At 35.1% G+C, this 26,736-nt stretch overlaps 1 protein-coding gene across 4 annotated transcripts in view; it reads right to left on the bottom strand.

The window, feature by feature from the left end:
• Positions 1-26,736, bottom strand: part of LOC142238159 (uncharacterized) — a 173,122-nt gene that overhangs the window by 140,046 nt on the left and 6,340 nt on the right. The window contains exon 1 of one of the 4 annotated variants that reach the window (XM_075309721.1): positions 26,430-26,651. The exons of 2 other annotated variants lie outside the window; for them this stretch is intronic. The gene's annotated coding sequence lies outside the window, so the exon portion shown is untranslated. Of the gene's footprint in view, positions 1-26,429; positions 26,652-26,736 lie in introns of those variants that run through there. One more of the 4 variants, XM_075309719.1, reaches the window with a different exon arrangement.

The raw sequence follows: 26,736 nt of genomic DNA on the forward strand, positions 1-26,736 counted from the left end.
TGGGTTTATTTTGAGCGTGCCTCCTCTTCTTTTTCCATTTGTTTTGTTTTGTTATTGTTGGTTTTGTTCTTTAAGCATTGTTGTTGTTTTTTATTTCAGCTTAAAACCATACATTGACTAAACTACAAGAGTAGCCCAACCAACAGAGGAAAAGAATGTTTGTCAAATTTATTTGGGCAAAGCCCTATAGACTGCAAGATGGTTGGATGGACGCACGTTTCGGAATTACCACATTCCTCATCAGCATCCTCTACTTGCAGCAAAACTATCAACCAATTATCAAAATAAATTCAGGCAGTTTATTAAACCCAACAAAAACCACACTTGAACCCTCCGAAAAAAGGTTTTACATTGATAGCCGGCTTATGCCGAAATAAACTCGAAACAAACATATCTCTTTTCCTATGCCACTGTCAAATCATCGATTTGAATTCACATGGCTGGGTTTATTTTGAGCGTGCCTCCTCTTCTTTTTCCATTTGTTTTGTTTTGTTATTGTTGGTTTTGTTCTTTAAGCATTGTTGTTGTTTTTTTATTTCAGCTTAAAACCATACATTGACTAAACTACAAGAGTAGCCCAACCAACAGAGGAAAAGAATGTTTGTCAAATTTATTTGGGCAAAGCCCTATAGACTGCAAGATGGTTGGATGGACGCACGTTTCGGAATTACCACATTCCTCATCAGCATCCTCTACTTGCAGCAAAACTATCAACCAATTATCAGAATAAATTCAGGCAGTTTATTAAACCCAACAAAAACCACACTTGAACCCTCCGAAAAAAAGGTATAGAAAATTTTGTCAAAATTTTATTTCTATAGAAAATTTTGTCAACATTTTATTTCTGTAGAAAATTTGCCAAAATTTTAATTTTATAGAAAATTTTGTCAACATTTTATTTTGCTATAGAAAATTTGTCAAAACTTTGTTAAAATTTATTACTATAGAAAATTTTTAAAAATTTTATTTATATGGAAAATTATGTCAAAAATTTATCTCTTAATTGAAATCCAAAATTTGAAAAACTAAATTCGTATTTATGGTGCTAATGTATGTCTCAGCTGAGTTTTCTGCAAATTTCAAATTTGAATTTATCTTCATACAAATATGGGAAACCAGGATCCTCTTTTGAACCTAACCAAACCCAAAGAGATACGCTATATCTGAAAAGCTTTTTGGTGTTCCATCTAAATATACAGCCTTCACATGTCTTCAGTGGGTGGACTTATCTTCGGTTAACATTCCCTTGGACAATATCTCCCGATCACTATTAATATTAAGATGGAATTTAGGTTAGGTTAAAAAGAGGAATCAGTTTGCACTGTCTTATGTCGGCTGACATACACGTAAGCCATGATTTGTTGTGCGCTCTAACTTCTTTCCATCGCACCCTTCTTTTATTCCTGGTATTGTGTGTCTCTAGCTAATTCCTTAATTGGCTTTCCAGTTGGACAAGGTCCCGAATCACCTAGTAGTGCTCAAAGGTCTCATCATCTTCATCCTGTTCCTATTGGGCACAAATGTGCCCGTCATTATTCCTACGGTCCTCCTGACTGTCTTTCTACTATCCTTGAGTAGTTCTCCAGTCTTATCTAGGTCACGCCATGGTATTTTCGTCGCCCTTCCGACCGCTACATCGATTTATGAGTCTTCGGTTCCAACTCTACTCGCAATTCCCTATGTGTTCCAGGTCTTATGCCAGTTCATTTGCCTTTATGTTTTCTCTTATTCCGTCGGATCCAGTATTCGTTGATCATGCTTTTGCATTCCAATACAGTTCGTGATCGAACCGTAATATCTTCTATTGCCTTCATTGCCCTCTGGCAATCATGGAAAATGTTTACGTTTTGTGACCTCGTTTTATTTTCGAGCCATTTAACCCACTCCGTTATGACAGGCACTTCTGCCTATAGGATTGTGGTAATCGGAATATGATCTCGGAGCCTGGGTCCTACGCAAATACGCCCAGTGCCGTCCTCTCAACCATCTTCGATCCATGTGATGTGGTCCGGTAAGCGGAATAGAATGTCGATGTCTGAGTCCTACACAAATACGACCAGTGCCGCCCTCTCACCCATTCCATTTCCCTCTGGTATCTTATCTGGGTTCCTATTCTTCCAGGACTATCTTACTGGCTTCAGAATGTCAGACTCGGCTGTCATGGCCACATCAGGTATACGATCATGGGTTGTTGCGGCTTCCGCCAGGGGTATTAAGTCCCCTTTTAGAGTCCACATCTTAAGGCTTTCTCAGTTCTCTGTTTGATGTGGATCTTCTAATTCAGTTTCCTCTCAAGGAACTTTATTTTATCAGTCACATGTATCATCTTGATCAAAAAACTCGGTTCGATATATTGGGCAATTTTAGTCCTTCTAGTGAATAGCCATAATTCTGTCTTCTTCGGGTTAGGTTAGGTTAGGTGACAGCCCGATGTGTCAAGCTAACTTAGACTATTCAGTCCATTGTGATAGCACATTGGTGAACTTCTTCGGGTTAATATTCACCCCTGGGTCATAGGACCCTTTCTGCCCTCCTGTGGAATCTGTAAGGACCAGTTCCCTGCAGAATCTCGGTGTCTGGGTCTTCCACATATACGCCCAGTGGCGTCCTCTCACCCACCTTTGATCCATCGGTGCAGTATGTTAGTTATTTCTCACTGGTATCTGATCTGGTGTCCTATTCTCCCAGGACAATCTTGCTGGCATCAGAATGTCCTACTCGGCCGCCAAGGCCACATCTGGTATACGATCATGTATTGTTGCGGTATCCGCCAGGGGGATTCAGGCTCCGCTCAGAGTCCACTATCTGTAAACTTTCTCAATCCTCTGTTTGATCTGGCTCTCCGGGTTAACTTTCAGGCCCCCGAGTCTTAGGACCCTTTCTGCCTTCCTGCCGAGTCTGTTAGGACCCGTCCCCTGCAGAAATGTTATAACATCGTCTGCGTAACAGGCGTGTTCAAATCTCCTTAGCTAGAATCATTAGTAAGCCGTGTATAGTTGTAGCCCACAATAGTGGCGATAGTATTCCTCCCTGTGGAGCTCCCCGCTCTAATGTGGCCGTTATGGTCACATGATGCGATCCACAGCTAACCCTTCTATTCCTTAGAATATGAGCTATGTAGTCTTTTAATGATTTGATCACCCGAAACTGATCTTAGGATTTGATAAGTGTAGAAAGCTCCCTCAATATCAATACCAACAGCTAGCGTGCACGTCTTAGCAGAGAAGGGTCCCTCTATAGATAGGATGGAATTTGCTCCAAAATTTTAGATGCTGATGCCAAATTATACCCATCATAAGTAGTTCTCCTCGACCAAAAAAATTCTTAGGAATCTTGTGGACTCGCTGACTTATTTCTTAACATACTTAAAGCTTGAAATTTTTGTTATCATTAGACACACATATTGGAATTCAAGAGCTACTCGTACATGGGCACGTTTCGTAACGTTAAACACGTTCCGCCGTCACACACACTCTCTATTATTTAAATTTTGGAAATTAGAATCTCGTGAAACCACCCATCAAACAGCACCAGAATATTCGCATTAAGCATAACCCCACATGTACACCAGCATTCCAAAAATTTCAACAATACCCAAAAAGCCATCATCACCAGCCATACGATTGATAATGACGATAGATAATCAACTCTCTTCGACAAGAACTTTGGCCGTACGAAGACACATTGATAGCCACGCCTAACGAATTGTATTCTTCTTTTATTCATTCATCCTCCTAATGTTTTCGTTCGGTGGATTTGAAGTTTGATATCAAACACTGGATACGAAATCAACTCTCTTTTGGGAGCTTCGAAAGTGGAAGATTTAAAGTATTGAGGGAGACAAATTGGGATTGTATCATCAGGCCAAAAGCGAACACCAACACACAAACCATTATTTAAGTACGTTACTTTCACTACACGGCAAAAAATATTGTATAATAAGAAACAAATAGGAGAGAGCAGATATGTAATGCTAGCATTTTTGGTCCGATCGGAGAAAACTCCGAAGACACTTATAGATATTTTTCCTAGAACCAAAGGACTGTTCTTTGTAGCAACAATTTTCTTTCACATTTCGGCCCACTATTAAAAGAAAGAGATCATACTAAGAATATAAGGTGATGTATGCAGTATGTGTAAATGAGATGCATGACTCCCCAATTGAGTATTACGAATTATAAACAATTGTAAAAGACCTCAAACTTAACAAATCCAGGATGGTATTCTATATGAATTTTAGAAATATGCTCCTGCAAATTTTTTGATCTACTTTTACGGACTTTTAACAATATCTCTCCATCGGAATCAGTTCCAGCCTTTTTCACGCAATATGTTCTTATTCATTTTCACAAGAAAGGTCATCCCAATTTAGTAACAAACTACAGAGGACTTTCTCCTATTGATTCTCTTTGTAAGATTTTCAACGGTAACATATTATCCTGAATCATATACTCGACTGGATCCCAAGATATGATATTCTGAATGAATTCCAATCAGGTTTTCGTAAGGACTATTCAATCATTGATAACATATTTAACATATTTAACTTCTGAAAGTAAAAGGACATATGCGTTTTTTTTCTATTTATATAGAAAATTTTTGTCAAAATGTTATTCCAGTAGAAGATTTTGTCAATTTGTTATTTCTATAGACACTTTTGTCAAAATGTTATTTCTATAGAAAATTTTGTTAAAATGTTATTTTTCTAAAAAATTTTGTCAAAGTTTTATTTCAATAGAAAATTTTGCAAAGTTTTTATTTCTATACAACATTTTGTCAAAATTTTATTTCTATAGAAAATTTGTCAAAATTTTATTTCTATAGAAAATTTTGAAAATTTTCAATAGAAAATTTTGTCAATTTGTTATTTATTTCTATAGAAAATTTTGTTAAAATGTTATTTCTATAAAAAATTTTATTTCAATAGAAAATTTTGTCAAAATTTTATTTCAATAGAAAATTTTGTCAAAATTTTATTTCTATGGAAAATTTTGTCTAAATTTTATTTGTATAGAACATTTTGTCAAAATTTTATTGCTATAGAAAATTTTGTCAAAATTTTATTTCTATAGAAAATTTTGTCAAAATTTTATTCCAATAGAAAATTTTGTCAAATTTTTATTTCTATAGAAAATTTTATTAAAATTTAAATTCTATAGAAAATTTTGTCAAAATGTTATTTCTATAGAAAATTTTGTCAAAATATTATTTCTATAGAAAATTTTGTCAAAATTTTATTTCAATAGAAAATTTTGTCAAATTTTATTTCAATAGAAAATTGTGCCAAGATTTTATTTCTATAGAAAATGTTATCAAAAATTTATATTTCTATAGAAAATTTTGTCAAGATTTTATTTCTATAGGAAATTTTGTCAAGATTTTATTTCTATAGAAAATTTTGTCAAAATTTTATTTCTATAGAAAATTTTGTCAAAATTTTATTTCTATAGAAAATTTTGTCAAAATTTTATTTCTATAGAAAATTTTGTCAAAATTTTATTTCTATGGAAAATTTTGTTTAAATTTTATTTCTACAGAAAATTTTATCAAAATTTTATTTCTATAGAAAAATTTGTCAACATTTTATTTCTATAGAAAATTTTGTCAAAATTTTATTTCTATGGAAAATTTTGTCTAAATTTTATTTATATAGAACATTTTGTCAAAATTTTATTGCTATAGAAAATTTTGTCAAAATTTTATTTCTATAGAAAATTTTATCAAAATTTTATTTCTATAGAAAATTTTGTCAAAATTTTATTTCTATAGAAAATTTTGTCAAAATTTTATTTCTATAGAAAATTTTGTCAAAATTTTATTTCTATAGAAAATTTTGTCAAAATTTTATTTCTATAGAAAATTTTGTCAAATTATATTTCTATAGAAAATTTTGTCAAAATTTTATTTCTAAAGAAAATTTTGTCAAAATTTTATTTCTATAGAAAATTTGGCAAAATTGTATTTCTATAGAAATTTTTGTCAAAATTTTATCTCTATAGAAATTTTTTTCAAAATTTTATTTCTATAGAAAATTTTGTCAATATTTTATTTCTATAGAAAATTTTGTCAAAATTTTATTTCTATGAAAATTTTGTCTAAATTTCATTTCTATAGATAATTTTGTAAAAATTTTATTTTTATAGAAAATTTTGTCAAAAATTTTATTTCTATAGAAAATTTTGTCAAAATTTTATTTCTATAGAAAATTTTGTCAAAATTTTATTTCTATAGAAAATTTTGTCAAAATTTTATTTCTATAGAAAAAATTTTGTCAAAATTTTATTTCTATAGAAAATTTTGTCAAAATTTTATTTCTATAGAAAATTTTGTCAAAATTTTATTTCTATAGAAAATTTTGTCAAAATTTTATTTCTATAGATAATTTTGTCAAAATTTTATTTTTATAGAAAATTTTGTCAAAAATTTTATTTCTATAGAAAATTTTGTCAAAATTTTATTTCTATAGATAATTTTGTAAAAATTTTATTTTTATAGAAAATTTTGTCAAAATTTTATTTCTATAGATAATTTTGTCAAAATTTTATTTCTATAGAAAATTTTGTCAAAATATTATTTCTATAGAAAATTTTGTCAAAACTTTATTTCTATAGAAAATTTTGTCTAAATTTTATTTATATAGAAAATTTTGTCAAAATTTTATTTCTATAGAAAATTTTGTCAAAATTTTATTTCTATAGAAAATTTTGTCAAAATTTTATTTCTATAGAAAAAATGTTGTCAAAATTTTATTTCTATAGAAAATTTTGTCAAAATTTTATTTCTGTAGAAAATTTTGTCAAAATTTTATTTCTATAGAAAATTTTGTCAAAATTTTATTTCTATAGATAATTTTGTAAAAATTTTATTTTTATAGAAAATTTTGTCAAAAATTTTATTTCTATAGAAAATTTTGTCAAAATTTTATTTCTATAGAAAATTTTGTCAAAATATTATTTCTATAGAAAATTTTGTCAAAATTTTATTTCTATGGAAAATTTTGTCTAAATTTTATTTCTATAGAAAATTTTGTCAAAATTTTATTTCTATAGAAAATTTTGTCAAAAATTTTATTTCTATAGAAAAAAATTTGTCAAAATTTTATTTCTATAGAAAATTTTGTCAAAATTTTATTCCAATAGAAAATTTTGTCAAAATTTAATTTCTGTACAAAATTTTAGTTCTATAGAAAATTTTGTCAAAGTCCAAACTTCATGTCAATCTCTTTTTTTTTTGTTGAGTGTACTTGCACTTCTAATTTACCATTCAGAACACGAAGAAACCTAACGAGTTTTATTTTTTTGTTTCATCAATGTTTTTGTTAGAAAACAAATGGGGGATTATTTGGGTTGGAACATTGAAGCGCTACGACATCAGCTCTTCAGATAATGACTCGAACATGACATTCTAGGACTTTTTCATACACAACACTCCCAACGCTTCAACCATCCGAAATGATTTTTGTTCCAATGTAAAATTGGGTATGAAGGCGAATACTTATACGAATATACTTTTAGAGTTCGATGGTTGTAAAACATATATGATGGCATAGTTATATAAAAAAGTATATGGGTTGATAGGTCACTTGCTTCATAGTGGTTCCAGGCTAAGAAAAGGAATTTGACTTACAAGAGTTCCATGTTACCTTAAAATAGCCTTCAGGAGAGTGAATTATTTCATTTCATAGACTTTCCTTAACCAATGGTCTTCGAAGGGAATGCAATAAAAAACAGAAGGATGCACCAAAGGATAAAAGAGATAACGATAGGGAATACAATTAACATACACTTAATAACAATTGAGTTGAATCGAAAGATTTTGATGATATTTTACGAAAGCACCGGGGCATAATATCCAAAACTCATTTATCATGTTTAGAATTTTCGTGGTCCTATAATCACCCCATACCTGTTTAAACAGCAAAATGTTATTTTTAGACGGTGAACATGGAACATGTTTGTCGCAGCCATGTTATTTTCTCAAAAATTATGTATCTGATTTCGGCAATGTATATGTTTAAAGTTTATAACACCGCTTAGATGTGTTTACACTTCTAGCCGGTCCCAAACCCGGAGAAAGGAGGAGGGGAAATTGGTACCCTAATCGGATTAATTCACCCCCAATCGAATTAATTCTGAAACACTGATTTCGATTGAGGTCCCTCGCCTTTAAGAACTTGAGCGTTGGGCTAATAAGCCATCCTTATAAAAACCAATCAATAAATGAAACAAAAAGAAACCCGCTTACGATGACGAAATATGGCTTTAAACAAAGGATTATGATTGGAACCTGGAATGTACGAACGCTCTTTGAACCGTCTAGATTAAACCAAGTCCGCAATGAGATGGGATCATAAAACATTGGCATACTGGTACTAAGCGAGGTAATATGGCTAAACAGAGGAGAAATACGTTTGTCATCTGGGCACAAATCCTTATACTCAGGAAATGATAAGTCTAGAATAAATGGAGTAGGCCTCTTAATTTCACCGAAAGCAGCAAAGACTCTGATTCAATATCGTGCTGTCTCTGGTCGTATAATAGCTGCACGCTTCATATCCAAATTTCGAAACATAACGGTACTACAGTGCTAAGCTCCAACAGAGTCAGTCGACGAAGAAGCTAAAGCCCATTTTTCTATGAGCAGCTATGTTAGAAGCTTCACTGTGCTCCATACGCAACGGAGACATTAAACTAGTAATTGGAGATTTCAACGCCAAAGTAAGCAACGACAACAACAACCTCAAATCGGTCATGGGAACAAACGGACTCGGCACAATAAGAAATGACAATGGAAATATACTGGTTGATCATTGCGCAAGACATAACCTCTTTATAGGAGGCACAAAATTCATTCACAAAAATATTCACAAATGTGCGTAGGAGTCCCCCGACGGCCGAACGCTCAATCAAATTGATCACATTTTAATCAGCAAACTATTTCTTGGATGTCTTCATGATGGAAGAACAATGAGAGGTGCTGATGTCGACAAACTTCGACCTGCTGCTGTAAAGCCCAGAAAGAAACCGTCCAAATACAACTTATTCCAGCTACAGGATACCAATGTCGTCAGTCGATACGAGAACTCCGTAAGGCAAAATCTTTTTGCCAGAAATGGCGATATTTTTTGGCCAGACATTTATCTCGCCTGTCACCAAAGCGCAGCTAACGTCGTTGGCATCAGAGAAGATCCCACAAATCATGGATAACTGACGAAACCTTGCGTGAAATAGCGAACAGGAAAAAGTTAAAGAACAAAGTCTACCACACGAAGACACCTTCGATCAGAGCGACAGTAAAGATAGAATATCAACAATCAGCGGCGAAGGTCAAATACTGGCTCGAAAGAAACTGTAAGGACTATTTTGATAATATATCAGCAGAAGCGGAGAAGTCAGCGGCAAATGGCAACACGCGGGGTGTGTACAACGCAATTAAACAACTGAGCGGAAAGAATGCTCGAACAACTGACGTAATCAAGGACGAAGATGGAAACGACATTACAACAACGGCTGAACAGTTGACACGCTGGCGGAACCTTTTCAACAATTCTACTCCGACTGCTACTCAAACAACTAGCTTGAGCTTGTTTAATAATAGACGACTTCCAAGAAGGGATATCGTGACATCAACACCTGCGTTCTCGGAAATAAACTGTCAAATTTGAAAAAAATCAAAATCTCGTGGGCAGGGAGCCGATTGCAGAATCGCTGACACCAATTATTACAAATGTGTGGGAAGAAGCAGCTATAATGGATTGCTGGAAGGATGGCGTGATTGAAACGATTCCAAAGAAAGATCTCAGGTTGTGCAGAAATTGGAGGGGTATAACGCTGCTGAATGCAGTCAATAAACTACTGTCAACAATACTATTTCATCGCATATCTCCAGCGGTAGAGACCATACTTAGGAACGAACAGGCAGGGTTCAGACCTGGAAGATCCTGCACAGACCATATAATTACGATTACGAGTTATGTATAGAGCAGTCCATTAAATACAACTGCAATGCGTACCTCCTATTAGTGGACTTTGAGTGCGTGTTCGACACTGTATCCCGTCCAGCACTGTGGGATGCTCTAAGTATCAAAGGAATACCGCCGAAAATAGTGAACTTAATACGAGAACTGTATAGAGGTGCAAAATACGCGATAAAGGAGAAGAATGAGAAGAATTCGAGACAGGAGCAGGCGTCAAACAGGGTTTTATCCTATCACCCACCTTCTTTCTCTTGCTCCTAGACTGTGTCGTTCAACAGATAAATGTCGAAGCACCATATGGAAAACGCTGGAATATGAGAGGATTTCTATTCGACGATGATTATGCGGATGATAACTGCCTTTTTGGTCACCGATTTGAGGATATTGAAAAGAAACTCCAAGTCCTATCAAGAAATGTCAAGGCCGTTGGCCTGAAGATTAACGCAGCAAAAACAAAGTTGATGAGAATTGGAAGCAACAACGACTCACTGCTCTCACTCGACGGTAATATAATCGAAGATGTTGAAATTTTCTCATACCTGGGTGGCACCATTAGCAAATATGAAGGCTCACAAGATTATATATCGGGCAGAATAAATAAGGCCAGAAACGCCATTCGTTCTTTGCACAGAGTTTGGCGTGCAAATAACATCTCGACAAATTTAAAACTCAGAATTTTCGACAGTAGCGTAAAATCAGCCCTTCTATACGGCTGCACCACTTGGAGGACTACACAAAACTCCCTCAGAAAGCTTCACTTATTTCACAACAAGTGCTTGAAGCAAATACTTAAAATCTTCTGGGCAAATTGGGTCACAAACGACCAACTATTAGCGATTGCCAACCGTCAGCCAATTGAAGCCTATGTCCGACGACGTAAATAGACATGGATTGAGCATGTTCTGAGAAGCATGGTCCTCTCATGGATGATATTGCCAGACAAGCTCTTGAGTGAAATCCCCAGGGACATAGAAATCCCGGACGGCCTCGGAATACCTGGATTCGGGTGGTTAAAGCTGAGTGTACATCTCTAACATGCGCTGAAACCAAGTCAAAGCATTGGCTAAGGACCGTATAAAGTGGAGAGATGCCCTTGGTTCTATATGAACCCGTCGACGTGACTCATCAAAACCCGACGTGGAAACAAAACATTGACCATTTTTTTTTTTTTGACCAACTATGTGTCTCTAACATATTCTCTAATTTGCTTGCAGTCCCTGTTTTCCAACTGGACCAGGTCCCGTATTAGCTCTTCACCGATATGGTTAACTCTTTGCCTAGCAAAGGCAGAACAGTGACAAAGGTAGAGTTCCAAGGCTTCATCATTCCCAAATCAACACCTACATGCCACAATCCTCTGCTGCTCTCAATTCTAGGACCCTGTTCATTATTCCCACGGACTTCCTGACTGTTGTCCTATTCTCTTTCAGTAGTTCTCCAACCTTTTTTCATCTGGGTCACCCCATAGTATTTTCGTCGCCCTTCCGACTATTGCATTGGTCCACATCGCTTTAAGTGTCTACCCTGTCCATTCATCAAATTTGGACGCGTTTCCTCCATTGGCTTTGAGTTTTCTAAGTTCACCTCCCTATGTGTCCTAGCTCTTATCGCCAGTTCATTTACCTTTACGTTTCCTCTTATTCCGACGCCCATATGATGCGAATCTTGCCGTATTCCGGGTATTCGAGGATTATGAACCTGCGTTCCAATACGGTTCACGATCGATCTGCCAAAATGTTCACGTTTTGTGCCTCGACTTATTTCCGAGCCATTTAACATATACGCTTATGGCATGCACTTCAGCCTGCAGTATTCATCTGTGGTTCGGTAATCGTAATAGGATCTCGGCGTCTGGGTCCCGTCTTCTCACCCAAATTCGATTCATCGGTGTAGCAGTTATTTCCCTCTGGAATCTGTTCTGGGGTCCCATTCGCCCAGGACGATCTTACTGGCGTAAGAAAAACTCACTCGGGAGAGGTATATGATCATTGATTGTTGGGAAATCCGCCATCATTCATTGTCTAAAATTTCGATCGTGCATGGATGAAAACCTTTTAGTATTTCTAAGAGTATGTATGTATGTATGGGGCTTCCTTGGATCCAAACCTTATAAATTGATTATATATCTGCCAGCTGATAACCCATTCTATATGATAATGATACTGTTAATTAAGTCCACTGATTTTTCGTTATGATAATTACATTATGATAAATGTCTTCAAGGAAAGTTAACTAACTCAGTATGTTCTTCAGTGTTAGTTTGCACACATTTCCCACAAACAGAACAGACCTCAAAATTATCATTAATAAATGGATGCAGGAATACGAATAACCAGCCCCAGTAAACAGATTCGAGAGGTTTCTCTTCTATTCATATCTTGTAAATCTCAACCGTTGTCAATGACTTCGTCATTTAGAATTTGTCCATATAGCAAACCAACGATGCCAGCCAGCCATAAGGTAGGTAAAATGAATTGCTTGAAACATTTAATTTGCTTGTCTTATATAGGCACGCATCTCATTTGAAAATGGCACAGTGTTTCGAAAGAGCTTGTACACTTTAAATATCCAGAGGATAGAGGATGTCGTTTAATAAACTACAAGATTTAACAAGTATGTACGGCTCAAAGTTCGGACAGGCCGAATCTTTTGTAGCCTTCATCATGGATTGCGTACAACATTCTACCAAAGACTGTAATTCATAATGGAATTGAATTACTTGGGTAAAGATTTGATTTTTTAGGATTTGGGTGGAATTTTCAATTTTTTGGCAGTGATCACGAATTAACCTCTTTTTCACTCTAGGACACTTAGTTTACGGGATCCACTGTGGTGTAATGATTTACATGCCCGCCTTGCATACACAAGGTCGTGGGTTCAAGCCCAGTTTCGAGCAAAGACTAAAATGTTTTTCCAGCGGTGTATTATCTCCTCTCAATAATGCTGGTGACATTACTGAGTGTCTCAAAGCTTCTCTAAGTGATTTCTCCGCAATGTGGAACGCCGTTCGGACGCGGCTTGTCATTGAGCTTAACATAGAATTGTTGTGAATAGTCTAAGGGCGTTTTCGATTTGCAAAAAATATGCTGCCTTGGTGTTATACTACTTCTTCCCTCATTGTATTTTCGCCCAAATGATAATGTCATTCCAAAGTTATTGCTCATTCATAGTATTGTGAGGGATACAGTATCCCAAATCGATGACAGTGCCCTTCATAAATTTCGAGAATGTTGCACTTTTTTGCCAATTGAAATCGACATAAGTGAGTCTGAAATATCGGGCTGTTATTATACCTAACCTAGTTTAAGAGGTATGGTCAAAAAAGTTTTACATATAACAAGTATATAAAGCAGTAAGTTCGGCCGGGCCGAATCTTAAATACCCACCACCATGAATCAAATATTATAATTCAACCAGTACACTTCCCGAAGATAAATTCAAAGATTTTACCTATGAAGACTAGATCAGATTCTGGATTTATAAGAACAATATTTGTTTGAGTTTTAGAGGAATCATAAACATCGTGTGCAAGTGTGCAAGAAAACGATGAAATTACGCCTTGATTTAAAATCTAACATCTGTAGATTTTTACCCCCATTATTTAAATGATTACCAGAAGTAAAATCTGGAAACTATAATTCAGTTTCAAGCAATTTTCATTATCAGTGCACATGGACCGATATTCACCATTTTCGCCACACCTCTTTATGTTCCTAAAATACTTCTAGATTTAAAATTTCATGCAAATTTGAAAAAAAACTATGACTTCTAAAAGCCCAAGAAGTAAAATCGGGAGATCGGTCTATTTGGGAGTTAAACCAAAACATGGACCGATACTCACCATTTATACCTCTAGATTTCCAATTCCAGGCATATTGGATAAAAACTACGGATTCTATAAGCCCAAGACCCCTTATCGGTAGATCGGTCTATATGGGGGATATACCAAAACCTGGACCGATACTCACCATTTTTAGCACACCTCTTTATGGCCCGAAAATTCCTCTAGATTTCCAATTTCAGGCAAATTAGAAACAAACTTCGGATTCTAGAAGCCCTAGAAATATAATCGGGAGATCGGTCTATAGGGGGCTATACCAAAACATGGACCGATACTCACCATTTTTGGCACACCTCTTTATGGTCATAAAATACCTCTAGGCAAATTGGATAAGCCCAAGACCCCAAATCGGAAGGTCGGTTTATATGGGGACTATATCAAAACTTGAACCGATATAGCACATCTTCGAACTTGACCTGCCTGCAGACAAAAGACGAGTTTGTGCGAAATTTCAGCACGATTGCTTTATTATTGAAGACTGTAGCGTGATTACAACAGACAGACAGACAGACGGACATGGCTATATCGTCTTAGAAATTTTCTATAGAAATAAAATTTTGAGAAAATTTTCTATAGAAATAAAATTTTGAGAAAATTTTCTATAGAAATACAAATTTGACAAAAATTTCTATAGAAATAAAATTTTGGCAAAATTTTCTATAGAAATAAAATATTGACAAAAACACAAAAAAAATGACAAAATTTTCCAAAAGAAAAAAATGTTGACAAAATTTTCTGTAGAAATATAATTGTAACAAAACTTTCTGAAGAAATAAATTTTTGCAAAATAATATTGTTTGGTAGTTTTTGGTTCGCATTATTTTCGAAAGCGATCGATAACTTCTCATCTAGAAAGTGTTCGTGTGGAAGCGTAATATAGAAACGCGTGCTTTTTTCGACTAAAACATTCTTGAAATTCAATAAATTGGTGTTTTTGACTATGGCTTTTACGAAATCGAGATTTAATTTCTACGGAATACTCCTAAAATTTTCTGCGTTAGTGGCCAGGATTATCATTTAGAAGAAACAAGATATTGGGTTTCGTTTTCTTTCAGGATATTACTGATGTACGAGACTATAATTTGAAGGATATACCTTTATCAAGGCTTCTGGATGGAAGACATAGAAAACTTGTTTTAAACGGCAAATGTGATGGAATTAATCCTGACTGATACTGAAGAGGAAATAAACAACTATGAGGAATCACAATGGACCAACATGGTCTAAGTGGAAACCAATTCCCTTTCTAAGGATTTCATGACATCCTCTATAAATTAACCTAACCTTATTTCGGAAACGCATTTAAACCAAATATAAGGATGGTTGGAGTTTGACATATTTTCTGACCTGAAGGCAATGTCTAAAACTTTCTCTCTTATGCCTAGTACTAAGTTCGTTTATGCGAAAAACGAATATCTTCATATATCTCCGTAAATAGGGTCTCAAACCTAGGGATGTTAACTTATTTATGCGAAATAATATACCTGCCTATTTTTTTCGTGCGAAAAATTCAGGGTTGTATCAATATTTGCTTTAAAATGCTCAAAACAAAGATTTCGCATTTATTCCGCGCTAACCTTTTTTATATGGAGTATAACAGTTTTTCGCGTGAAAACGTGATCTTAGTCCTAGGCTTTAGTGTGTAAATATAATAGCGATAGGCGGTAGGCGAAACATTTTTGCCGCGACGGCAAATACAATACGCTTGTCGGCAAAAATTTCCTCTTTTCTTGTTTCTGAGTGTTTTTGATGTCAATATAGCATGATATTTCATTATTTAATATTGGAGATGGATAAAAACATGTAATATCGTTTTATTTGTTATATCATAAAAAAAGATTGTCGACATGACCAGGCAAAAACAATGCTTAGTAAAAAATTGATAGGCGATTACAACACTATACCATTTTCCGCCTAGGAATTGGGATAGATTTTAAATTGGCGACACGCCGCTAACCGTCACGGTATTCCGTCGCGGATTTTGGACTTCCCATAAGAAATACACGTAAACAAGTGTTCGCCTATCGCTATGGTTATATTTGCACACTTGCCCTACTCATGAAGTTGACACTACCTTCCTAACCTTTGAAGCCTTTATATATTGGAAAAGTCTGCCAATGAATTTCTTCGAGTGCTCGCTCCCCTTGTCATTAATATCAGTAACTTAACGTTAAAAATTTGGTTTTGTACTCAATGGGACTGAATGAGGCCGTGAGTCCAATTTTCATTATCACCTAACTAGATTCTATCTCTGGAATGTAAAATTTTCCAATATTCCTAATTTATAATGAGTCGGAATCCATATCGCCTCACTGTGCTCCATTTCTTTCATATTTTTCTTTGAGATTGGTTTTACTTGCGTTGATCTCATACACGTTTCTGGGATTTGGAACCACTTTACGAGTATACTCGAGTGCGTGCCTGACTTGCTACCTACCTGATTGTGCCATGCCTTCGATATTCAAGTTTACAGAGTTACTGCTGCCTTGTATACCGACACTGTAGTTCTTAATATCCGTTTGTCTCTTGGCATCGTGCTACAACTTCAGTGACTGCTGCAGCTAGTCCAGTCATTTGTGTTTCCCAGGCAATTCATTAGACTGCGATTGTATGTGGCTAAGAGGGCAATCTGTGAACGGGCCATGGCAAATGAGTATGCGACTACGAGAACGATGAAGAAAACGCATATCTGTTTTTATGGCCACATTCAAGATTTTCAAGTTGTAGAATTATTTGGGTTAACCACACAATCACGCGCTTCACCATTCGACGCAGCAACTGCGCGCCAGCAATAATAACACAAGAGGCATACCAAGAAGCCAGCCTGTGGACAATCTTCCAAGTGATGAAGTAGAATGTTTCTCAACTACACCCAAAGTCATTCAGTTCAGTTGGCAAGCTACAGCGACAGTCAGAATTTCGAACGTGCTTTTCAAATTTATGCCGAAGCGCTAATCAAAAATTCAAGATAAAGAACCCCACCAGTGCTCCCCATCATCATTGAGCACCATCGTCAAACCAACCACATCACAGGGCCCCCTAAATGCCAACAACAATTGGTAACCCGTAAATGTGACAAAATCTCAGACATACATACAAACAAACCTTTGTTTGTAATACGTAAAGTTGATGGTTGCTTTTGTTGTTGTTGGAACAGTTCTTTTCGAGAGCTAACGCAGATAGGTGTTGACAGGGACAGCCACAAGAAATGAGGTCATAAAAATATGTTAAAATGAACTCCCTCTAGAATGATAAAAGATTCAATGAGATTGCGAAACCGGTTATCAAAATGGGAGAGATAGGGAGTTGAAAACAAAAAATTCCATAGATTTTAAAACTTTAAAGAATGTGTTGCTTTGTAAACGAGCCTATTGGCCCATGAGATTGCGAAACCGGTTATCAAAATGTGAGAGATAGAGAGTTGGAAAAAATTCCATAGATTTGAAAATGTTGTTTGGGCCTCATGGGCTTTTGAGATAATACGATTTGTCATCCAATCTGGTCGGTTTGGTATCGGCGATGACAAAAAAAGAAGTGTATCAGGTTGATAAAGTACTCAAAAAGTGGACATCCACGGTCCCTTTAATTTTGTCCACATTCGAGATGTGTCCACTTAAAAGAGGTTAATTTTAATGTGATAATATAGCAAACGTCTCACGAAAGGTGAGAGAGAGAGGTGTCCGCTTTACAGAGTGTCCAATTTTGAGAGGTTTCACTGTATAGCAAAACATGGATCGTTAAATCAGGAGATCGGTCTATATGGGAGCTATACCCAAACATGGACCGATTCACAACATATGCGCCACGCCTATTTACGGACCTATAAAACCTCCAGATTTTGAATTTCAGACAAATCGGATAAAAATTGGGATGTATCGACGCTCTAGAGGTCAAATCGGGAGATCGGTGTATATGGAAGGAATACCAAAACATGGACCGATGCGCATCATCTTCGCCACACTTATATGTGGACCTAAAATACCTCCCATTTCCAATATCAGGCAAATCAGATAAAAATTGCGGTGTTCAGAACCAAAGAAGTCTAATAAGGAGATCGGATTACATGGGGGCGACACCGGTACTGTTTTTGCTTATGGACCAAACAGTACCGTAAGCAAATGTGTTTACTTGCTTTTGTGTCGTTAACATAGAATATTTATTCAGCTGGCAAAAAAATTGGGGCATTAGAGGGTTAATCAGCTTATTAATAAACAAAATGATTGGGTTTACTTGCCAAAGAGAGGGCAGACAAATATTTCGGACTGCAGACCCTGAACATTCTAACAGGACTTAGGGAGCCACCGTGGTGGAATGGTTAGCATGCCCGCCTTGCATACACAAGGTCGTGGGTTCGATTCCTGCTTCGACCGAACACCAAAAAGTTTTTCAACGGTGGATTATCCCACCTCAGTAATGCTGGTGACATTTCTGAGGGGTTTCAAAGCTTCTCTAAGTGGTTTCACTGCAATGTGGAACGCTGTTTGGACTCGGCTATAAAAAGGAGGTCCCTTGTCATTGAGCTTAACATGAAATCGGGCAGCACTCAGTGATAAGAGAGAAATTCACCAATGTGGTATCACAATGGACTGAACAGTCTAAGTGAGCCTGATACATCGGGCTGCCACCTAACCTAACCTAGGATAAGAGAGATGAAGAGTTTCACTGATATCTGAAATCAAAACTCCTTGTGATCCATGCCCATTTTAAATTATAAATTCAGATATCAAACCTAGTACAATTCAACATTACACATGACATAGTCTCAACACTCACTCACTTTACTGGTATCGAACAGCAACAACAACAGCAACAAATTGTTGATGTGCGCCAATAACCCAATTTCTAAAAGTCGTCGTTGCACATGATGCACTTTTGTTGTTATTGCAGTAGATTTCATGCCTCTTTGCTTTGTTCTTTTGTTGTTGTTCTTCTTCTTCCTCTTATTATTGTTACTGCATTGCAATTTGTTGCTGTTTGCCAAATAAATACATTCATACACACGTATATTGTCCAAAGATTTCGTTTGGTCGAAACATTGATGGCAGACTGCAATGTTTACTAGTACAGAAGGGGCAATGTGTCCATATGAAAGCTCATGTATGTGAATGTACACGGTTATCTTCGAGGTACGATGTTGCCGACTACAACATAATGGTGGCCATGCACTGAAAACGTAACTAATTCCGAATGTAGTATCACCACTAAACAAATAAAACAAGAATGCATAGTGAGACGGATGGACTGAGAGGCGGACGAACAGAGACACTCAAACAAATAAAAAGTCATGATTTATGCAAGTTGCAACAAATCCTGTTCCCATGAGAGTCATCTTAAGATGTTTGGACAAACACAAGAACATATTTTCCCATCATGCTATGACATGAATCTAGGTTGTTAGAACCAGATTGACTGGTCAACAATTCTATGTCTGTATATCTACAAAATGTAGTCTATTAGAATAGTATCACTCACATGACTGTGTGTCAGAGAGGACATAATATTGATCCCATATGATGCAAATTGCACTGTCAATATATAGGTATTTCGATAAATGATGGAAAAAAGGTCCTATGGAATCTTAGATTGATCCTGGTTTAAGCCTAGTACTAAGATCATGTTTTCGCACGAAAAACTGTTATACTCCATATAAAAAACGTTAGCGCGGAATAAATGCGAAATCTTTGTTTTGAGCATTTTCAAACACATATTTATACAACCGAAAACAAACTAAATTGTTTTATAGGAAGAATGAATGAACTCCTGCGAAAATTGAAAAAAAAAATTTAATCTACATTAGAGGCGTGAGTCGTGAACAAAATCCAAAGCAACTCTCTTGAATGTGCGTGAATGGGACTAAAATAAATATTTCGTGTGTGAGCGTGCGGGAGAAATAAAATTTCTGCAAAATCATGCTCACGAAAAAATCAAATCAAAAAACCACGACCTAGAATATGTATACTTTATGGGGTCTCAGAGCATTATTTCGATGTGTTACAAACGGAATGGCAAAGTTAATATATCTCCCATCCTATGGTGGAGGGTATAAAAAGTTTGAAACAGACTATCTCTGATTTACAGTAGTTCTTTCATACTATTTTTGGGAATGGTACGCAGTCGCGGTCAACATTTGCATGATGCAATGGTTAGCATGCCCGCCTTGCATACACAAGGTCGTGGGTTCGATTCCTGCTTCGACCGAACACCAAAAGTTTTTCAGCGGTGGATTATCCTACCTCAGTAATGCTGGTGACATTTCTGATGGTTACAAAGCTTCCCTAAGTGGTTTCACTGCAATGTGCAACGCCGTTCGGACTCGGCTATAAAAAGGAGGTCCCTTGTCATCGAGCTTAACATGAAATCGGGCAGCACTCAGTGATAAGAGAGAAGTTCACCAATGTGGTATCACAATGGACTGAATAGTCTAAGTGAGCCTGATACATCCGGCTGCCACCTAACCTAACCTAACATTTGCATGAAATAATCTTAAAATATTAAATTATATGGACCGTACTATCGATTCAAATAAAGATTTCATGTTTGTTTCTGAATTTTATGTTTTTATACCCTAAACCACATAACCACAGGGTATAACTTTGATCTGAGAAAAAATGTACCTGCCATAAAATATATACCGATCGACTTAAAATCACCTACTGAGTCGATCTAGCTCTTGGTGTCTGTCCATGTATTTGTTGTTCGCAGGATTCCGACTGATAATTGTAACCGATTTTGATGAAATTTGGTATATAGCTTTTTTTGGCACAAGCACAAACACTATTGAATTTGGAACAAATCGGATCAAATTTAGATATAGCTCCCATATATATGTATCGCCCGATTTCGATAAATGGGGTCAGATTGCGTTCACTTACTAACCGATCCGCCACAAAGTAATCTAATTTATCAACCTTTAAGTTTGCAAAATTTCATCGAAATCGGTTTAGATTTAAATATAGCTCCCATATATATGTATCGCCAGATTTTCCCAAATTTGGCCATAAGGGCCTTATTTAGCAAGCGGTCTTACTCAAAGTTGGCCAAATCTAATTTTCGATAGTACTTACTGTATGTGCAAAAATCATCGAATTCGATTCAGATTTAGCTATAGTTCTCATATATATGTATTGACCGAATTTTCCAATTTTGGCCATAAAACCCTTATTTATCAACCGATCGTACTCAAAGTTGGGTTACTATAATCTTCTATAGTATGTGTGCAAAAAATCATGGAAATCGGTTAAGATTTAAATATAGCTCCCATATATATGTAGCGCCCGATTTTCAAAAAATTGCCCCCAATAACCTTTATTTTTGACCATAGTGTCCTTATTTATTTACACAGGGTAATCTCCTGTAATATCAACCAAACCTGCAAAGGAGCAACTCTAGTTTAGCTATACCACTCAAAATTTTTATTTGGTTTTTTGCGTCGATAGAGAATTAAATTTTATGTCGGAATAGCAAGTAACCGGTTTGCGGTGGTAACCGGATAACCGGTTATTCGAGCCTAAAGTATAAGTAAATATTCGTTAATAAAACCGGTTCTACTGAACCGATTGCTTTTATATGTACATCACTAGAAGGGTAAAGGTATCACCTTTCAAATGAGGTATGACCTAAATTTTTCTGGCTATCGGTCTACGTTAATAAATGTGAATTTTCGAACCGGTTTTTTTTTATAAAACTGCCTATAAATCAAAAAGTGGTCAATGTAAAGGTACTAAGTAACCGGTTGAAAATGTAGCATTTAGGCAGATATCTCTGCCAGAACCGGAGTTATGCGCCAATGAATTTAATTGTATCCGTTGCATAGTAAACTATTATACTAATTTTAATTTATAAGTTGTTTTTTCGGGTTGAATAAAACAGAAGTGTTTTTAAACCGGTTATAGCAACATGGTTGTAGTGAATCGTTTGTTTGGAAAGTCACATTTTGCAAAGACAAAACCACGCGAATTTTTGAAAAAAAAAATCTTTTTAAACCGGATATGTTAGGTTAGGTTAAAGTGGCAGCCCGATTAAGATTCAGGCTCACTTAGACTATTCAGTCCATTGTGATAAATATGGATATGGATATGGACCGGATATGGATATAAATCTGTTAATATATCCGGTTCTAAAAAAAAAATTGATATAAAAAGCGCCGCTGGCGAACTTGTTTTTTTAACGGATATCGATATAAATCGGCGCCTCAGACGGAAAGTTTTTTTTAATCTGGCTATTGATGCAAATGAATAAATATTTCCGGTTTTAACTACAATTTGAATGTACAAAGCGCCACAGGCGAAAAATTTTTTCAAAAAATTCGCACGATTTTTTTGAAAAAAAATTTCAATTTTCTTTGTACACCGGACATGAATATAAACCGGTTAATATCTACGGTTTTAGTGGTGATATCCGTTTAAATTTAACTATGACGGATAGGTAAAAATGTTAACTACAAATAGATCGATTTATGCATAATTTAAAAGGGGTTATAATTAGCTTGCTAGAGATGTATATTTCAAAGTAATCGGTTCACCAGAACCGGTTTTATTAACAATTATTTACTTGGACTTTAGAACCGAATAACCGGTTACAGCTAGGAAAAAAATTGTTGTTGTAATCTACTATTAGAGTTCTACCATCTATGAAGTTTTGGAAGAAATCTGAGAAGTATAGCTAAACTAGAGTTTAGCCAAATCCTTATGTTTACTAATTCAGTAGGGGTGGTTTAGGACAAAGACAATAAACTTGAGGAAGATAGGAAATTGGCTTACGTCATACCAAATGTTGCATTTACCATGTTAGTTCCATACATGTTTGTAATTTTTTTATTTGTTTTTCGTTTTTAGTTTTTAAAATCTTGAAAATCTTAATTTTCTTAATGAAACAATGTTAAATTTTAGGCAACAACAAAAAAATTACATTTTCCCTTTTAAGGAAATTTATTTCGTGCACTTAATTTCTTTTTATTTGCATTTTAATGCTATGTCAATACTTGTAGTATACGCGTTTGGTTCGAGTATGAAACTAACACGGTAAATGGTTTGATCTCCTCAGTAGCTAATTTCCTATCTTCCTAGAGTTTATTGTCTTTGGTTTAGGATATGCTATAGTTGGCTCCGCCATACTTTCTACTGTACTTGTTTGTTTTTAATTTTTGATTGAAAAACAAAAACTTTACAGTGTTGCCAAATTTTCTTATAAGAAATACGTTTTTAATTAAATTTTCGCGATTGTCAAATTGTTCATTTATCAGTTTTTACGGCACATTTTCATGGAGTTTTACTTTCTTTCTTTAATGAGTTTTTTCTTATATCACATTGGCACTTTATATTTTTCTCTCTTAAAGCCGATACGCACCTCTTTGCTACCAAAAATTTTGTTAGCGGTTTTTATCGACTGACTGTTTACATTAAGCGGACCTTAGACGGTCGGATAACCACTACGACAGACGTTCGTCTATTTGTTGTGTGTTCGTTCAAGTTTTGTCCTTACACTGCACGAACAAATATGATGACAACATGAAAAAATAAGAAGAAGCATAAACATGCAACGATGATGTATGAAGAGTTATATTAGAAGAAACAATTTTTTACTGAAAAAATGGAAGAAAATAATAGAAATCCGATTATATGTTGCAAAACAATGATTCCTGAAGTAATCCACATTTAATATATTACAAATTACTTTATGAATTTCAAAATACCTCTCGCCTGGCTTTCCATTGAATGGAAGTGGAATTTTTCTACGTTTTTGCCATAATTCTGGTTTAGATTTGTATATTTCTTTAATTTCCCATCAGAATTAGCAATATATCATTAATTTCATTGCAGAAATGCCTGTTTTTAGCGTAAAGCTAGATTTGTTTTTGACAATGTTTGGCGAACATCCCCTTACACCTACTGATTTGTGCTACCCAACCAGAAAAAATCAAAGTTGTTTTGATTTTATGCCAACACGTCCCCGCAACATTCGAACATGACCTTATACTATCGGATTTGTCACCGCAACGTGTTGTGTCGCAAGGTTTATCCGACCGTATAAGGTGCCCTTTATTCTTTGATAATAATAACAACAACAATAAATACGGGTAAAAATGTATTATCGACATGCAACAGAAATTTTAGCAAGAGCTGCATAACGGGCTATATAGCCCGGTATATAGTCCAAGCGAACCGTAAGGGTGATGTGATCGATTGTTTTCATTTTTTTTTCCAAATAAGTGAGTAACATGTTATAAGAAAAATATGGCAATGTCTCATGGATAGCGAAAATTTCGCCACCGGACTTAAGCAATTAATAAATGAAATACACTTGCAATGGAAAACTTTAATGGCTATTTTGGTACTTTTTATTTGTTTATAGTATGAACAAAATTAATATTATAATACGCAGCAAATGCATATTTGATGCAGTGTTGCCAGGTGATTTTGGATTCTTCCCCCCAAATCTTTAGAAAAAAAACCCCTAAATTGGTCTAGACTTTTTTCAAAAACCCCCAAAAAATTTAAGAATGTTAATAAGCCAAAAAGGTGTCCCAAATTTCGTTAAAAAATCCTGCAGTGATACACTTTGCAAATTAAATGTAATATTATAATACGCAGCAAATGCATATTTGATGCAGTGTTGCCAGGTGATTTTGGATTCTTCCCCCCAAATCTTAAGAAAAAACCCCTAAATTGGTCTAGACTTTTTTCAAAAACCCCCAAAAAATTTAAGAATGTTAATAAGCCAAAAAGGTGTCCCAAATTTCGTTAAAAAATCCTGCAGTGATACACTTTGCAAATTAAATGTAACACAAATATATATACTGAAAGATTTTTCTTTTCTGAAGAACAAAATTTCTTTTGAAGTAAATAAAAATCAGTAGATAACGTCATTATACCACTATCCACAAATTCGGGTTTATTTGTCTAAATTTTCGTTCCTGAGGAAAGTAATTTTTCTATGGGTATAATAATAAAATGTATATCAATATAAAGAGCAGACAAAACAATATAATTCAATGTATAAATCTTTCAAATCAAATTAATTAAAACAACGGCTTATAAAATATAATTAATAGAAATAAAAAATAAACAAAAATTAAAGTTCAGTAAATATATACATTATTCGCCAAAATTGTAGGCGTGAAATTATGAGACCAATAATTTAATGTTACAATACCATTATCTTAATTTATTTTTAATTGTATCAAATATTAAAACAGAATGTCATTGCTTAACATACTTGTTTGTATTTAAGAACATGGGTTGACTTCCCTCATTTTTTTCAAAATTCATGCCAGAATTGTTCTAAATTTTGTTGAGAATTGCTCCACTTTATAGGGTCTAAAATAATTTTTTACCCCCAAAAATCCCCCAAATAAATGTTACCCCTAAAAATCCCCCTAAACGTGTAAAAAACCCTAAATTTGGGGGGGGGGAAACCCCCAACCTGGCAACACTGATTTGATGTAAAATTTACCAGTTGGGTGTTGTAGCTTTGTAACATCGTCTTGTCTTTGTTTGTAGTGTTATTTGTTTTTGCTTTTATTCTCACGGTCTCTCTATTGTCTATTGTTGTGTGCGTATGTTACACAGATTTTTGTTCATCTAATATGTGTAATTTTGGGTGGAAGACAGTGTTGCCGCTAGTGACAGATTGAGTGAAGTAGATTTTGGAAAAAAGTGGAGTAGATTGAATAAAATTGAAGTAGCATACATTTTTGAAAACAAACAATAGAATTCATTTTATTATACCCTCCACCATAGGATGGGGGGTATATTAACTTTGTCATTCCGTTTGTAACACATCGAAATATTGCTCTAAGACCCCATAAAGTATATATATTCTGGGTCGTGGTGAAATTCGGAGTCGATCTGAGCATGTCCGTCCGTCCGTCCGTCTGTTGAAAAACGCTAACTTCCGAACGAAACTTGGCACAAGTAGTTGTTATTGATGTAGGTCGGATGGTATTGCAAATGGGCCATATCGGTCCACTTTTACGTATAGCCCACATATAAACGGACCCTCAAATTTGGCTTGCGGGGACTCTAAGAGAAACAAATTTCATCCGATCCAGCTGAAATTTGGTACATGGCTTCAGCATATGATCTCTAACAACCATGCAAAAATTGGTCCACATCGGTCCATAATTATATATAGCCCCCATATTAACTGATCCCCCGATTTGGCTTGCAGAGCCTCTAAGAGAACCAAATTTCATCCGATCTGGCTGAAATTTGGTACATGGTGTAAGTATATGGTCTCTAACAACTATGCAAAAATTGGTCCACATCGGTTAATAAGTCAATGATTAAAACCGCTATGTTCATCGTAATTAAAGGAATAGGAAAAACAATTAGGTAATATGGGGAAAAATTTAAAAATTTGAAGCAGAACCAAAAGTGAAGCAGATTTTTGAAAGAAGGAGTGACGAAGTAAATTTTGTGAAAATGAAGCAAAATACTTCGATTGAAGTAGTAGCGGCAGCACTGGTGGAAGATCACTGTTGCTCATTTTGTTGCAATATTTATTTCATTTTATAATTTTCTCTGTTTACTTATCGTATGGAGATTATACATGCAGTAACTACCCTACGTTGTACTACACTTCATTGTGGTGTGTGTCGTATAAAGAACTCACATGATTTCATAATGACTTACAGCGGAGATTTTACTTTATAATTTTGTTGGAATTTTTGTTTTGGATTTCAGAGTTTTATTTGTTTCGGACATTTCACTTTATTTGTTGCACTGAATTATTCCATATTCTAGTATATGTATACTTTGGCCATATGTTTGTTAAATTCCGTCTTAAAACGATTAATATAAACAATCAGTGTTGTACTCTCACTACTGTTTGTATTTGAATTTTGGGCATCTGTATGTAGCTGTGCCAATTAGTAACAAAGGTAGTTGATTAAGGTGTGTGGCAATTAGTTCGATAGGAT

This window comes from Haematobia irritans, chromosome 5, assembly GCF_050003625.1.
Source record: "Haematobia irritans isolate KBUSLIRL chromosome 5, ASM5000362v1, whole genome shotgun sequence".
Taxonomy (NCBI): Eukaryota; Metazoa; Arthropoda; class Insecta; order Diptera; family Muscidae; genus Haematobia; species Haematobia irritans.